The sequence below is a fragment of the Acipenser ruthenus genome, chromosome 8, assembly GCF_902713425.1.
Source record: "Acipenser ruthenus chromosome 8, fAciRut3.2 maternal haplotype, whole genome shotgun sequence".
Taxonomy (NCBI): Eukaryota; Metazoa; Chordata; class Actinopteri; order Acipenseriformes; family Acipenseridae; genus Acipenser; species Acipenser ruthenus.
Window position 1 is genome coordinate 47,441,872 of NC_081196.1, and position 15,927 is coordinate 47,457,798.

General features: G+C 38.9%; 1 long non-coding RNA gene across 3 annotated transcripts; it reads left to right on the top strand.

Moving 5' to 3' along the window:
• The first annotated feature begins 9,072 nt into the window (after positions 1 to 9,072).
• Positions 9,073 to 15,233, top strand: LOC131737786 (uncharacterized). 3 transcript variants are annotated; one of them, XR_009329396.1, is made up of 5 exons: positions 9,074 to 9,209; positions 11,261 to 11,533; positions 12,335 to 12,454; positions 13,360 to 13,488; positions 14,471 to 15,233. It is a non-coding gene; the product is annotated as an uncharacterized LOC131737786 (long non-coding RNA). The 3 variants fall into 3 exon arrangements; XR_009329394.1 differs by lacking the exon at positions 11,261 to 11,533 and having other exon boundaries at positions 9,073 to 9,209; positions 14,471 to 15,218; XR_009329395.1 differs by lacking the exons at positions 11,261 to 11,533; positions 14,471 to 15,233 and adding an exon at positions 13,725 to 13,743 and having other exon boundaries at positions 9,073 to 9,209.
• The last annotated feature ends 694 nt before the right edge of the window (positions 15,234 to 15,927 follow it).

A 15,927-nucleotide genomic window follows, 5' to 3' on the forward strand; every position in this document is an offset into this window, starting at 1 on the left:
CCATATACACATAGATACGAATGCATAGTAGTATACTGGCCAAGGGCGTTGGTTTTGCCCAGAGCCGTAACTAAGCTTTTAGCTACCGGGGCATGCAAATATATATATATATATATATATATATATATATATATATATATATATATATATATATATATATATATATATATATATTAATTATTGTTATTTTTTTTCTTTTTTCTTTTTTTTTGGATGTTAGGAGTTAGGATGGTATTTACTCGCGCATAGGTTTGAATGTTATTTCCGAATCTCTCCTTTAACATGTCAGAAGGGGACACTGTATTACTTAAAACGTGAATTAACGTCTTAAATCGTGTTAAAAGTGAGCAGTTACCTTGGGATTGCACACCAGGTTCAGACGCAATGATTGGACTTATGTATCCGCAGGCGACCTGAGACTCACCGTTTCAACGGTGTCAGGAGTGCTCAACAGAAAAGAATGCATAGAGAAAAATATTGTATACTGGCCAAGGGCGTTGGTTTTGCCCAGAGCCGTAACTAAGCTTTTAGCTACCGGGGTATGCAAATATATATATATATAATCATATAATCATTAGGGCATCAAAATGGGTAGTAGGAGGAGAGCGCTTGGCTTCTGGAATGCGACTACCACCAATTCGAGCATACATGGATGACATGACAACCATGACTACAACAGTAGCCTGCACTAATCGATTATTGGGCAAATTAACCAATAACATTGAATGGGCACGAATGCAATTCAAGCCCACTAAATCAAGGAGCATCTCTATAATTAAAGGCAAAGTAGTAGATAAAACATTCTTCATTAATGGTGAGGCAATACCAACAGTGTCTGAGAAGCCAGTGAAGAGTCTTGGGAGATGGTACGACGGGGATCTAAAGGACACAGTTCGTGTGGGAGAAGTTAGACAACAAGCAGTGGAAGGGTTGAAGAGCATAGACAGCTGCGCTCTACCAGGTAAACTAAAACTCTGGTGCTTTCAGTTTGGTCTACTGCCGAGGTTGCTGTGGCCACTGACTGTGTACGAGGTTTCTTTGACAACAGTAGAGAAGCTGGAAGCTTTAATCAGTTCATACATCAGGAAATGGTTGGGAGTTCCACGCTGCCTCAGCAGAGTGGGACTTTATGGTAAAGGAATACTGCAGCTACCAGTCTCTGCTCTAACCGAGGAGTTTAAGTGCGCCAAGGTCAGACTGGAAATGACATTAGTAGAGTCACGCGATAAATGCGTAAGGGAGGCAGCACCTGTGTTGAAAACTGGAAGAAAGTGGGCGGCAAAGAAAGCTGTGGAAGATGCAAAGGCTGCCCTTCGAATTGGTGATATCATGGGGCAAGTTCAGCATGGAAGAGGGGGTCTTGGTTTCAGTTCAACTCCTCCTACATGGCACAAGGCGGCCCCAGCTCAAAGAAGGAAGCTGGTAGTCAACGAGGTGCAAAAGCAGGAGGAGAGGATGAGGTGTATAAAGGCCATTTCCCAGGCCAAACAGGGAGAATGGATGAGATGGGAGAGTGTGGAACAACGCAAGTTTGGCTGGCAAGACCTATGGTCAATGGAACAGAGCAGGATCAGTTTCCTCATCAGGTCAACATATGATGTTCTCCCATCACCACAGAACCTAAACCTCTGGGTAGGAGAGGATCCCTCATGTCCTTTGTGTTCATCACCTGCAACATTAAGGCACATTTTGACAGGATGTAAGGTGGCTCTTAGCCAAGGTCGGTTTACTTGGCGCCATGACCAGGTGCTGCGATGTTTGGCCTTAGCATTGGAAGACAAGCGTAACATGACCAATAAGTTGCCACCTGTTCCATCAAAACATTACACACAAAAGACAACATTCCTCCGCCCAGGAGAGCAACCACCAAGAAAAGGTGTTAAAACCAATCCTCGCCCAGGACAACTGGAAGCTGCTAGAGACTGGAATATGCTGGCAGATGTTGGTCAACGGCTTATTTTTCCACCTGAGATTGCCACCACTAACCTTCGACCAGATATTGTCTTGTGGTCTGGATCAGCACGCCTTGTTCACCTGGTAGAGTTAACAGTGCCATGGGAGGACGCTGTAGATGAGGCGTATGAGAGGAAGAAACTGCGGTATGCTCAACTAGCCACTGAAGCGGAACAGCGAGGATGGAGAGTTCGGGTTTACCCAGTGGAAGTGGGTTGTCGAGGATTTGTGGCACACTCTACAACCCGGTTTCTCAGAGACGTCGGATTCAGTGGCCAAGAGTTGCGTCGCACAGTGAAGAACTTATCTGAAGCAGCAGAGAGGAGCAGCAACTGGCTGTGGTTGAGACGGAAAGATTCTGGCTGGGGACAGGTAAGTAAGCTGGGCTGAGTTGAGTGGGGGACGGAGGGGGGTGATGCTGGGACGCCAGAATCACCGTCGAGCCCTCTTGAGGTGTCGTGGGCTAGTCGACGAAACACTGAGGATGGAAGGTGCCCACTTGAAAACCCCAGAGATGTACCCTACTTAGCTCAATCCAGACGGTTGTCATGCTGATGCGCTGGGGAGGCCGCACTTTGGTTGATCCCCGGAGCCAGCATCGCAGCCGTTGTGTGTGCTGATGCGCCAGGGAGGCAAAATAAGCTGATCCCTGGAGCCAGCATTACACTTCAGCCATTAACACCAGACAGAAGGATATCTACATCATCATATGGAAGGAAACGTAAATGGATGGAGACGCATATGGATCACATTAGTTTACTGTAAAGCTACGTCTTAGTTGGTGCTTATCTTGGCGAGAGCCGAGTTCAAATCAGCATGAAGTTTTAACATCTACTCTCGTGTAATGGAAATCATTATATATATATATTGCATGCACCTCCGGAATGAAGCAACCGGAGGTGGATGGAAAGACTCCATATCGTAGCTAGCGGGGCATGCAAGACTCTATATCGGAGCTACCGGGGCATGCAATTATTTATACATATATATATATATATATATATATATATATATATATATATATATATATATATATATATAAATTGCATGGATCTCCGGAATGAAGCAACCGGAGGTGGATGGAAAGACTCAATATTGCAGCTACAGCATACAAACATTCTAAAAGTTATAAACAAAATAGGTGTATTTTTTCTTCCAATACCTCTCAGTTAATTATTATTATTTGTTTTGTTAATTCAATACAATCTAGGTAGCGATATATATAATTGTTATTTTTTTTTCTTTTTTTTTTTTTTTTGGATGTTAATAGTTAGGATGGTATTTACTCGCGCATAGTTTTGTATGTTATTTCCGAATTTCTCCTTAGACATGTCTGAAGGGGACACTGTATTACTTAAAACGTGAATTAACGTATTAAAACGTGTTAACTGTGAGCAGTTACCTTGGGATTACACACCAGGTTCAGACGCATTGAATGGACTAATGTATCCGCAGGCGACCTAAGACTCACCGTTTCAACGGTGTCAGTAGTGCTCAACAGAAAATAATGCATACAGAAAAATATTGTATACTGGCCATGGGCTTTGGTTTTGCCCAGCGCCGTAACTAAGCATTTAGCTACCGGGGCATGCAAATATATATATATATATATATATATATATATATATATATATATATATATATATATATATATATATATATATATATTGCATGTACCTCCGGAATGAAGCAACCGGAGGTGGATGGAAAGACTCAATATTGCAACTACCGGGGCATGCAAGACTCCATATCGTAGATACCGGGGCATGCAATTATATATATATATATATATATATATATAGTATTGTTATTTTTTTTCTTTTTTCTTTTTTTTTTTTTGATGTTAAGAGTTAGGATTGTATTTACTCGCGCATAGTTTTGAATGTTATTTCCGAATCTCTCCTTTAACATGTCTGAAGGGGACACTGTATTAATAAAAACGTGAATTAACAATTGCACAGCACCCCCATCACACCCCCCCCCCCCCCCCCCCCGCAAAAAATTTTAAAAAAAAATGCTCAAACCCGATGCCCGATTTTAACCATTTTTATGTAAACATTAAGCTAGCTTTCTAACATTACCAGATATTTCATCACAAACAGTTCTACGCCAGATTGTCACAATCAAGAGAGCTGCAAACAGCACTTTACAGGCAAGAGTCTCTTATCGATAGACATCTACACCTGCACTAACCTGAGCGTTTGAAATGGAAGGATCGTCACACTCTTGTGCTGTTCGTAACATTCTGAACTACAGAAGAGTCAGGTTCGGTTTCTGTTGATGTCTCTGGCGTTGGAGGTTTAGCTTTTTTGTTGTAGAAAAACTCCAAACGTAGCTGTATTTTTGCCATTTTAACAGGGCTCAAATTCACTCCGTTTTAGCACATATTTTCGCTGACTCAAAAAGTGAAAGTCACACACGAGAACAAATATAACGGTGAAGGGTCTTAGACACTCTTTGTTATGTTATTATGTTTTGAAAGTTTGAAATAAACTGCGCATTTTTAAATAATAAACCCTGGCAACAGTGGCGTAGCCAGGATTTTTTTTCGGGAGAGGGTGGCAATGGTAACTTTTTTAAGGTGAATAGTCACAGTGGTGAAATTGGCAACCTGATTTCTTATTAGTGCATTGACGTTTTATTGTCGAAAAATAAAGAACTTTTTTTAAAAAAAAGAAGATCCAATAACCAAATACACTGTTGTGCAAAATAGTTAAAAAGAGAGATTCAGTTCAGAACACTTCCGTTTAAAAACAAAAAAGGAAATACGAAGCAAAGGACTTGAACTTTTAACATGCGCATCAAATTTCACATTTTGATAATAAATAACTATATATAATTTCATTCGTACTTATGGTTGTTCATTTCACATTTGGTGTTCAAAGCAAAGCAAACCATTTTATTTAATTTCACAAATCCTGACTAATGTAATTACTCTTTGACTGACGCAGGACTGCCGATGGTACCTAATCTTCTGGAGGTTTGGGAGAGGAGGGACTTGTGCACACAGTTGCATTAACTACATTGACTACAGCGCATTTAAACACACAAAAAAATGTACAAACAGCTGATCCAACAAAAAACTTGGGTTGATTGACAGCAAATCCAACCACTCATTTTTTTTGGTATCACACTGCACTGACATTCGCTGACGGACACGTTGTAGCCTAAACAAATAATCAGAATGAAAACAAGTAGGTAACCGAACTCAGGAATTGAAACAGTTTTGCCGGTTTTCTCTCAGCAGCGTCCAGAACTGCTTTCATTCTGATTTATTTCTTTAGTTATTCAATTAATAACAGGTTGTACATTTACCACCACTCCATCTCCAAGACCTGGATGGACTTGGTTACCGTCCCTTGATGAAGCTGGCTGCACAATCCGTGAAAAATGATAATCTTATTAGTAGGCTGGCTGCTGGAGAGGTCAGCTGGCAATAAGATATGTCATGAGGCGAGTGCATTCTATGTAAATACATAGGCTACTCATTACATAGTAGATGTCCTCTACCACATCTATATGTGTAGTAGCTAGGCTACATAGCATATACAGTAATCATAGCCTATATGTTTCATGCATCTGTGTTTGGGGTTGAGCAAGTACAGCTTGCTTATGTATTCTCATTGGTTGATAGCAACGCGGTAAATAAAAAGTTCTTTCCGTGAGCGAAAAGAAAAATCAGCGCCGCCCATGCCACGTCCGCCCCGCTATAATGGGAAGCGAAAAATATAACAATATTGCAATTTCTTACACATGTTTCAGTGTGAACGATCCTAACACATTGTTTAAGCCACTGCCTGGCAGAAATCTGGGGGGGGGCACGTAACCAGGCGTGCCCCCCCTATGCGTCGACACTAACCCCGCCCCATTTAAATGATTTGGTTAGCCCCACCTCTTTAAATTATTTTGTTAACTCCACCCACTTTTAATGATTTGGTTAGCCCCACCCACTTTAAAATAGGCCGTGCATTAATAAAGTAATGCCCCCATACTTGTAACTATGCACTGCTCCAAGTTACTTTTTATTTATAACTCGCTATTAGCAAAAACAACCAGCTGTTGAGAAATTATGCTCTATAATCATCCTCCATTGGGACAATATAGACATGCATTGTTGCCAACCAAAGCACCAACTACATACAGTCAGCATTCGGTTATCCGTTACCCAGATACAGGTTAGTCGCGTTTTACCGCCCTGCATTAAGAATAAAATCAATCCCCATTTTATATATATACTGTATGTAAATAATGTCACAAATGAATGCACTTACCCGTCACACATGATTTCCGACTCCGTCTCCAGTTTTCTGATACAAAGCCCATCTATTCAGTGTTACAATGTACTTGTTATCTGTCACAACCCACTTTTTTTTTTCTCCCATGCCAAATCAGTCTGTCTTTATTGTGCAGTTACACAGCACTTCCTCCAATTTCACAAGACGAAAATGCAGCAAAAACAAAGTGAACGAGAAGCTACGCTAATGTAAAAGTCATTAAACAGTTTTAGATACTGTGATGCATTTTTATATTTCTTTTTAAATCTGTGATCTTTAGTTGCTTTTGTGCATTTTCATTTGCAAGTGAACTGTGACATTAGGGCCTTATCGAGCACTATGTTCTGCAATTTTAAATACTGGCTTTGGATACTGTTATAATTGTGGAAACTGGTGTTTTTTTTAAAATCTTTTGCTAAATTGCATTACTTTTTGCCTTTTACGCAGTTCTGTGCATGGGTAACAGTGCCGTTTCTAGGTATAAGCGACATAAGCGACTGCTTAGGGCCCCCTGCCGCTAGGGGCCCCCCTAGCAATAAATAAATAAATAAATATATTTTCTTTTAAATTGATTTTCATAAATAATCACAGTGATCAGTTTTCAAATAATTTACAGATTTTGTTAGTGAGTGAGTCATGCCCAGGGCCATCATGGAATCATGCATCATTCATCAGCCTTTTGAATGAAAACTATTAAGTAGCATACTGTAACGTTAGTCACAATGGCAGAGACAAATGAAGAAGAAGACAATAGGAGGGGATGGGGCGTCCAGTATTTTCATATCTCAAAGGTGGCAACCCTATTCCAGACTTTGTTTTCACTGCCTTTTGTTAATAAAAGATGATGTTGCTGCTAACAGGTCCCTCTTTATTCTTTACGTCTTTATTTGTTCATTGTATGTTTGCTCGTACATATGTGTGCTCATACAAACATTTACAAGACAGTAGGCTTAAGCCTATGTTGGTTTGATGTCGTGCCAAGTGGAGTGGGCTACAGTGAAGGGAGGCCCCCAAATCAAATCCTGCTTAGGGCCTCCAAAAGGCTAGAAACGGCCCTGATGGGTAACATTTTGATATCATTTTGCTGTTGGGCCGTTAATGGGGAAATTTACGTACTGCTACAATACATACCAGATTTCAAAGTATGTACTGTATTACAGTTCACGTGTCCACAGTCATCTCTTTTGGCAAGTGATATTTTCAGAATCATATCATTCTGAATTAAAATACTTCTATTGAAAATATAGTACTGTTCCAACAAAACCAACTACAGTACATCTAAATGGAAGCCTACGTATTTTAAAACACAGTCCTTTCAGCTATGTATTTTTGACATTGTATCTTTTTTGTGTTCCCTGAAAAAACTGACAAGGGTTGGAACGGGCCAAAATAAAATAATCAGATATGTGTCACACTCGTTTAACTGTCACTGAAGTCAAATTTTTATAGGGTCGGATATGTGAGTGTTGACTGCAGGGTTGGCTGATTTAAATCAAGTCGATTGAAGTCACTGATTTAAATCAATAATTAAATCACTTGATTTAAAAACAAAAAACATTCATTTAAATCATTTTTTCATTTCCTACCTATTTTATATAGTTTCTCAAGGAAAATACATGAAAAGTATGTTTTAAAAACCTTTTATTAACAGAAACATCTTAAACTGTTACTGTCTATAAACTAAAACTCTTAGGGCTGTATTCTGATCACAGTGCAAATGCAAGTGCAAACGCAAAAGGAGTTTGCCCCAGATTCTGTGGCGCATAAATGGAGGGAAAATGTAAAAAAATACTACAATGAAATGGTATTCTGAAGACTTGCCTCGTCTTGCCCTGTTATAGAGCGCCTGCCCCATCATTAACATATTCACTGAAGCGATTCTGATGACAGTGCAATGGGGTCCCAAATAGACAATTGAGCACTGTGTTAAGACCCACTGAAACCGGGTTTATTTAGTGGTGCAATCAGGAACTTTAACAATTGAACACACTTGTACTGTAGCTGGTAAATAGAACAGAAGAGCAGCTTCTGAACTCAGGTCAAAGCACCTTAGCACATAGTTATTGAGTAATTGGAACATGAGCCACTCGGAATGATTACAAACATCTCAAAAGGTATTACAATTTCACTTGAAGCTGCTTACATAAATAAGGGACATTACAGGACTTACAAGAAATGTGTGAGATATAAACAAAAAGGATTTTACCCTTTTTAAAGTTGATTTTTAATGATGTGCTGTTTAGTTAGGTCAGATGTGTTATCCGGGATTGTCTCTCGAACACAAGTCAAGGTGATGGGACCTGTTGCTTTAGTAAAACAGCTAGAGTAAATATAAGTCTTGGCTCTCTGTCAAGAAAAGCAAAAACAAAATCAGAATTTAGCAGTCTCATTGGCAGGCATGTCAAGTCTCACTCCTAAAAGAAAGCACATGACCATGTATATTAAAGGCATATTCCTAAATTGTAATCCTCATTTTTTACCTTGACCTCTGCCAAGGACATTATATGACATTTGACACTTAAGCAAGACATCTCACAAGTGCAGACATACCACCAAAATGTTTTCCGTTTCAGAGGAAAATACAACTGCAGTTCAGAAAAGACATTTGTTCATCCCCCAAAACTAGGTATGTTAACTCATCTTGTAGCCTAGTTGTAGTTTCTGTGCAGTAGGTAAACTGCTGTATATCTGCAATTTGTACTGAACTTTCTCTTTAGTATAATTGCTAGTTTTGTTAAAATAAAAAAAAAAACATGTTACCACCCAGTATTGTACCATAACCTCTACGTTTTCTAAGGTTTCTGACCTTTTGAGAGGAGCCCTAAACTAAGGCGTTATATAACCCCCTGCACCCTGCTTGTGGCTCAGTGTTGAGCTATGAAGATGAGGTCACTGCTGCTTGTCTGCCTGATTGTGGTCACACTGACTGTGGCTATTGCTGCCCCCAAGCAAGAGGGGTCTGAAACGGGCAAAGGAAAAAAGGTTGGTAGAAAGAAAATGTATATTAAAGAAACAGCACAGCTTACAAAAGGCCTGCAATGTTGTTCTTGTCTATTTTGTTTTGTTTTAAATAAATGACTATTATGATACATTAGAAAATATCGCTTTAAACTGTTTGCTGACAGGGTTTTGCTGGGGATGTTAACTAAAGGTTGGCTGTTTAAAAGTAAATGAAGAGTCTTGTTCTTGAAAGGACATTTCACACATTTCTATTGGAATTAAGCTGGGCAAGAGAAGAAAATCCACATTTTTACAGGCTTTATGGTTTATTTGCCATTTCTGAATTTGTCAAACAGAAGTTTAAAAATGCACTTAGTGACCATACTTGGAATACTATGTTGCTTCTGGTCCCTGCACTACAAAAAAGATAATGCGTCCCTGAAGAGATTAATCAGACGGGTCTTATGAAGATCTGTTACAGGAATAATGTAACTGTAGTCACTACTTAAAGCACAGCACTAACACCAGACCAGAGGACACCAATTGGTGGAGACATACTACACAGAGGTTGGTGATGGTATGGAATGGGTTACCGAGACATGTTGTTGATGCTGAATCACTGGGATCCTTTAAGACCAGACCTGACCAGGTTTTGAGATCAATCAGCTACTAGGAACCAGATAAGCACTTGTATATATTTTTGTGTTCAGATTTGAAAGCATAGTAGCACACGGGAAAACGGAAGCATGTCGTACGTGGAGTGGAAATGCATTTTAACAACAGTTTTAAAATGCAGGTGCATTTAATGAGGACTGTAGCAGATCTGTCTAAATGCTGCACACGTGCTATATGGTCATCTTCCTTATTCCTTACTTTAACCCAGTTTAGAACAACTGAATAGATCCTGCAGTTTTTACATAAAGCATCTCGAAATGTATTATTGCATAAATAGTAATAACAGGTTGTAGCAATGCAGTGTTACAAAGGGATTTATAATGTCTTTTAATTACTTAATAGTATGACACGAGGCTTGATACTAGTAATGTAAACATTTTGTTTTTCGTAAAAACCGTATTCCTGGATAAGAATTGTCAAAACCTTTAAATTGTAGATGTTTTATAAATTGGTCCTCGAACTAAAGTGTGGCCTACAGTTTTATGTTTGTCTGAAAAAAAACAACTACAATTGGTATTTTTAATAATCATTAACATGTTCATTATTTCAATATACAAACATGCAGTATTTTGCAATTATTTAAATCCAATCTTCTCCACTGCAGTTAAACTATGGTTGTTTTTCCTATGCACTTGACAGTGGTGGTGGGTGTTTTTGCCAAAAACTGCTTTAAGTGTGTGATGCAGTGTTGTAAGATTTATTGACATTATGTTGATAATCAGAACAACAGGGTTCACCAACCTCGACTAGGTCAGGGTTAACACAGTTGAGCTCAGATGAAACAGCCCATTTGCAATGTACAGTACTGGGTGGCTATTGGTCATTCAGCAGTGTGATGCAAATACCTGCAGTTACCACAAAGCGCTGACCTGAGCACACTTGCTCATTTGCTATTCTAGTTTTCTCCCTGGGATGCTCGTACTTAAATATTTAATATAAATGGACTTTAGTTGGTATATAGGGGGCTGGTGTCTATAGAGTTAACACAAACTGTTTTACAATTTCTGAAAATGAAATTAAGAAGTTGTGAGCGATGGGGATATAAATAGGCCCAATTAATCCCACACCTGCCGCACACCTTCTGTGAATGATGCAATTGTCAGCAAATGATTTACTGACCATCCCAATATAATTTAGGAGCAAAAGAAACATCTGTAATTGGCGTAATTACAGGGATTAATTATAGCATTGTTTCTTTACCGAATATCTCAATCGTCCTGCCTGGGGACAGACGTGAAGTTATGTATATATACATTTAGTGTGCCCAATTATTTTACCCCCGATTTTCTCCCCAATTTGGAATGTCCAATTATTTTTTCTCCTCATCGCAGCAATTCCTTACACAGCTCAGGAGATCCAAAGGTTCAGTGGGCGTCCTCCGATCCCACAACCAAACTATTATCCTCTTTTACACCCAGGAACTCGAGAGCGGATGTCAGCGAGCTACTGACCTCTGGAGGACAAAGGCCAGCCCTGCAGGTGTCCGCTTTTGAGCTCACAGGGCGCCTGGCCAGCAGGGTTCACTGTAGCGCAATGAGGAGAAACAGTCCCTTTTGTTTTTGCTTCCCTAACCCACGGGAGTGCCAGAGCCAATGTTACGCTCCCTTTGGAATTCACAGCGAAGACCGACAACTTTGCACAGCCAGGACGCGAACCTGTGCTGTATGACCACACAACCACGCTTTTACCAGGTGAGCCACTCGAGGACCCCCTGATAGTGTTTTTGAGGTTAAGATTCATTTAAAAGTTATAACTAGCTCTTTATTTTATATATATATATATATATATATATATATATATATATATATATATTGCACCAGGATGACTGAACAAAAGGAAAAGTGAAACGAAGAAACTGTAAAAAATGACGACTGGACACCAACCACTAAAAGCTGGTAATTTTAAACTTTAAAGAGATAGTTTATACCCTCTAAGCGGGCAATTTCTAATCTCTTTATTCATGCCACTGTCTGGTGCTCCAAGGGAGACTACAGTTGGATTTTTATACCAGCTCTGTTATCCCCAGCTGGGGATGAAATCCATTGCGAAGGGGATGAAGTGGAGGTGGCTGTACACACACACACACAATTTGTTACAAACTGTTTATCCAATTGACAGGAAACTTAGCATCAACATTATAGAGTATACATTAATGATAATATACAAGATTGTGAATGTCACACAGTTTTACATACATCTGGATAATCCCTCATCAGACTGTGATTAAACATTTCATTGCTAATTCTTATTCTATCCTGTACATACTGTTGATATGTCATGTTCATCGTTTAGAGTTTACGTGGCAGGAGATGTATATGTATACATAAGCATAGGCAAATTGTAAGCATGGCAAATTCTTTGTTGAGATTTAGTAATGTCTTTCTCAAAGAGACCCAAGTGTAAATGTTTGTCGTAAGCACCATGGATAATAGCATTTACATAATGTCCCGTGACAAGAAATTACATCTAAAATACAAATGTATTTTTTTCAGATTTGTAAAAAAAGACCTGCTTCTCCTGGTGTTGTATCCTTGCTGGATGGAGATGGTGAAGATGCTGGAGGCGGCTAAGCCAGCACAGTATGGGGTAGATTTGACAAGGGACAAGAAAAGGTAATTAGAATTACAACGTGATGTTTAGGAACCCGCATTAGAGAGACAGATAGATTCAAATTATTATTTTTCTCTGTCCCCTTACATTTGTATGCTGTTTGAAATCATATTTTTGTAATAATCTGTGTTCAGGATATGCCATAGACCTAGGTTAGATGAGCCAAAATGTCTTTATATCAGTAGTAACTGTGTATAGCCAGGTATACAATCGGAAACTTAATTCACTTTTGAGTTATTGTCTATGTTTGGTACACAGCTTATCTTCCTGATTTTATTTTTATTTTTTTTAACTTAGGTTCCATTACCAGTGCTGTCCCATAAAAATGAACCATTTTCCTGCCACATTGTTTCACCCTCTGGACATATCAATGATTCAGATCTTTTACACATATCCATCTTATATGGATGTTTTGTGTTTTGTTTATAAAAAATGTGTAAATGTGTAAAGGACTAGGGGTTGTGGTGTTTGTCTGAAGTAAGAGAGTGGTGGTGTAACATCAAATCATTTGCAGCACGAATAAGTCACAGTCACTGGCCATGTCATGCACACTTATTTCTAACTCATTGGTTGATCGAAAATAAGTTTAACATGCAATGGAGTAGTTCATTGGTTTTATACGCTCCCTTTAAAGATGTAATAAACAATCTCATCCAGTGGGATCTCTTTTCAGAGTGTGCAGTAGCAGAAGGGGATTGTGGGAATGTGTGGAGCTAAGGAAGGTAGAAGGAGATGCGCAGTAGAAACCCTGGGATATGTTTACACAATGAACTAATTTGTGGATGAATATCGTTGGTGTTAATTAAAGTTAATAAGACAAAATATTTTAGTGTAAAATTATACTTGATGGTGGGGTACTGCCTTTTTTAATTTTTACATTTTTTAAATCTTATTGCTATCTTACCAGAAGGCCACCTCCCCTCCAGACATTCCGATCAGAGAAAAGAGACAATTCGAAGCCAACCCAAAGAGACGTCCAAGACCTTGTCTGGGCTGCCTATCTGTAATATCAGCTAAAAAGGAGGCTCCTGTAACAGTAAGTTATCTTTCCTGTAGCCATTCCCTAGACTGCAGTGTTATGTGGCACTTCATTACCAAATCAATCAGAAAACATGTCACCTTCAGTTAGTCCATTTTTTTAATTTGTTTTTTAAAAATCAATTAAAAGATATTTAAACTTGTCAGTTTTTGTTTACATTGCATTATTTTGGAACTCTTAATACAATTATTGATAATAGAAACAACTTTGCAAATGCCATTACTATTTTTCAGATTCCTAGGATGAAACCGTTGGCCATAGCAACAGGAAAAACTGATTTAGCACACTTTGAAAAACAATATTGAAAATATTAAAACAATCAGCTCTATCACAATGACCTCAGTGAAACCCAGCGTGGTTGCGGGATGATACAAAATCCATTGTAATGAACAATAAGTGAAATGCCGGGGGTCCCGAGTGGCGCATCCAGTAAAGGCACTCCACGTGCAGTGCAGGATGTGCCCTATAGTCTGGACATCGCGAGTTCGAGTCCAGGCTATTCCTTTGCCGACCGAGGATGGGAGCTCCCAGGGGGCGGCGCTCAATTGGCCCACGCTTCGGAGGACAGCGTGTGTTTGTCTTCGCCCTCCAGAGTCAGCCCTGGGGTGGTAGCGGTGAGCTGAGCATAATAAAATAATTGGCCATTCCAAATTGGGGAGAAAATAATAAAAAATAATTGGCAACGACTAAATTTATAAAAAAAAAAAAAAAAAAGTGAAATGCTTCAGTTTTTACAAGCTTGATTAATATGCCCCTATTTACCAGATAGAGGGGTCTACTATTCAATGGTTCTATAGAATGTTGACACACGCTGATGAAAAAATAGCACCATCTAGATTTCTTCCTTATCAAGCAACTAAATCAGACACCATATATCTTGTGATCGTAGCAGATTTTGCCCATTTTGAGGATAAGTGATACCAAACATTAAACAAACTACATGGGAAGTTTTATTAAAAGGATTCTCACCTTTCCCCAGCATACAGCTGATCCTGTCCTAATGTGAAGGTGGATCCAACAAGTGACGTCGTGATCCTGCCAGTCGAAGTGCAGAAAAATCACAGTCAAATGCATGTTGGCCTGATAACCAAATATTGTTCTTTTTTTTTTTTTTTTTTTTTTTAATCCTGCGCTAGTAAATCATGTATCTGTGTCAGGATAGCATATACAGCATGCTCATGCCTAAGTAAACAAACATTTTAAGAACATAAGAAAGTTTACAAACGAGAGGAGGCCATTCGGCCCATCTTGCTCTTTTGGTTGTTAGTAGCTTATTGATCCCAGAATCTCATCAAGCAGCTTCTTGAAGGATCCCAGGGTGTCGGCTTCAACAACATTACTGGGGAGCGGGTTCCAGACCCTCCAATTCTCTGTGTAGAAAAGTGCCTCCTATTTTCTGTTCTGAATGCCCCTTTATCTAATCTCCATTTGTGACTCCTGGTCCTTGTCGAAAAAGTCCCCTGGGTCGACATTGTCAATACCTTTTAGCATTTTGAATGCTTGAATCAGATCACCGCGTAGTCTTCTTTGTTCGAGACTGAATAGATTCAATTCTTTTAGCCTGTCTGCATACGACATGCCTTTTAAACCCGGGATAATTCTGGTCGCTCTTCTTTGCACTCTTTCTTGAGCAGCAATATCCTTTTTGTAACGAGGTGACCAGAACTGAACACAATATTCTAGATGAGGTCTTACTAATGCATTGTAAAGTTTTAACATTACTTCCCTTGATTTAAATTCAACACTTATCACAATATATCCGAGCATCTTGTTGGCCTTTTTTTATAGCTTCCCCACATTGTCTAGATGAAGACATTTTAATAAAGAACAAAAATAAAAATCACTTTGTTCTTGAGTTTATTTTGGTATCTTTTGAAATTGGTATTCTTCTTGTGTGTGTTTGTGTATATGCATGTGTGTGAAGGATGTGGGTTGGTGGGAGGGTGTTCATTTTAATGGATTTATGTCTTTTTAAGACAGAATGCTTTTGACAGCTGTTTTGTTGTGTTCACAAAGCTTTAACACTTGAATAAGTCCTTGAGAATTTCATGCAATCTTTTAAAGGTTTTCTGACCTGTAAATTAGTCCTACAACCACACAATGTCAGTGGAGTACACCTAATATGTGTAATTAACAATAATTAAACATTACCAATTTTGACATGATGAATTAACACACAGAAAAGGCTAATGACTAATCAAGCTTTAAATCCAATTTCTTAAAGGCTTAAAAAAATTAGAGTGGTTATCTTCTTTCTTGGATTTGGGATTTCTATTATAATATTTTTATTTAAGTATTTCTTCAAGATATAGGCAGTGCCATTTACAGTGTGGCCCTGAATCTTGGATTACTAGCCTCCTTGAGGATCTTTAAAATACATATTCCTGCTCGAGCAATATTTAAAAAAAATATATCTCTGGTTACAATTTGGTTTTT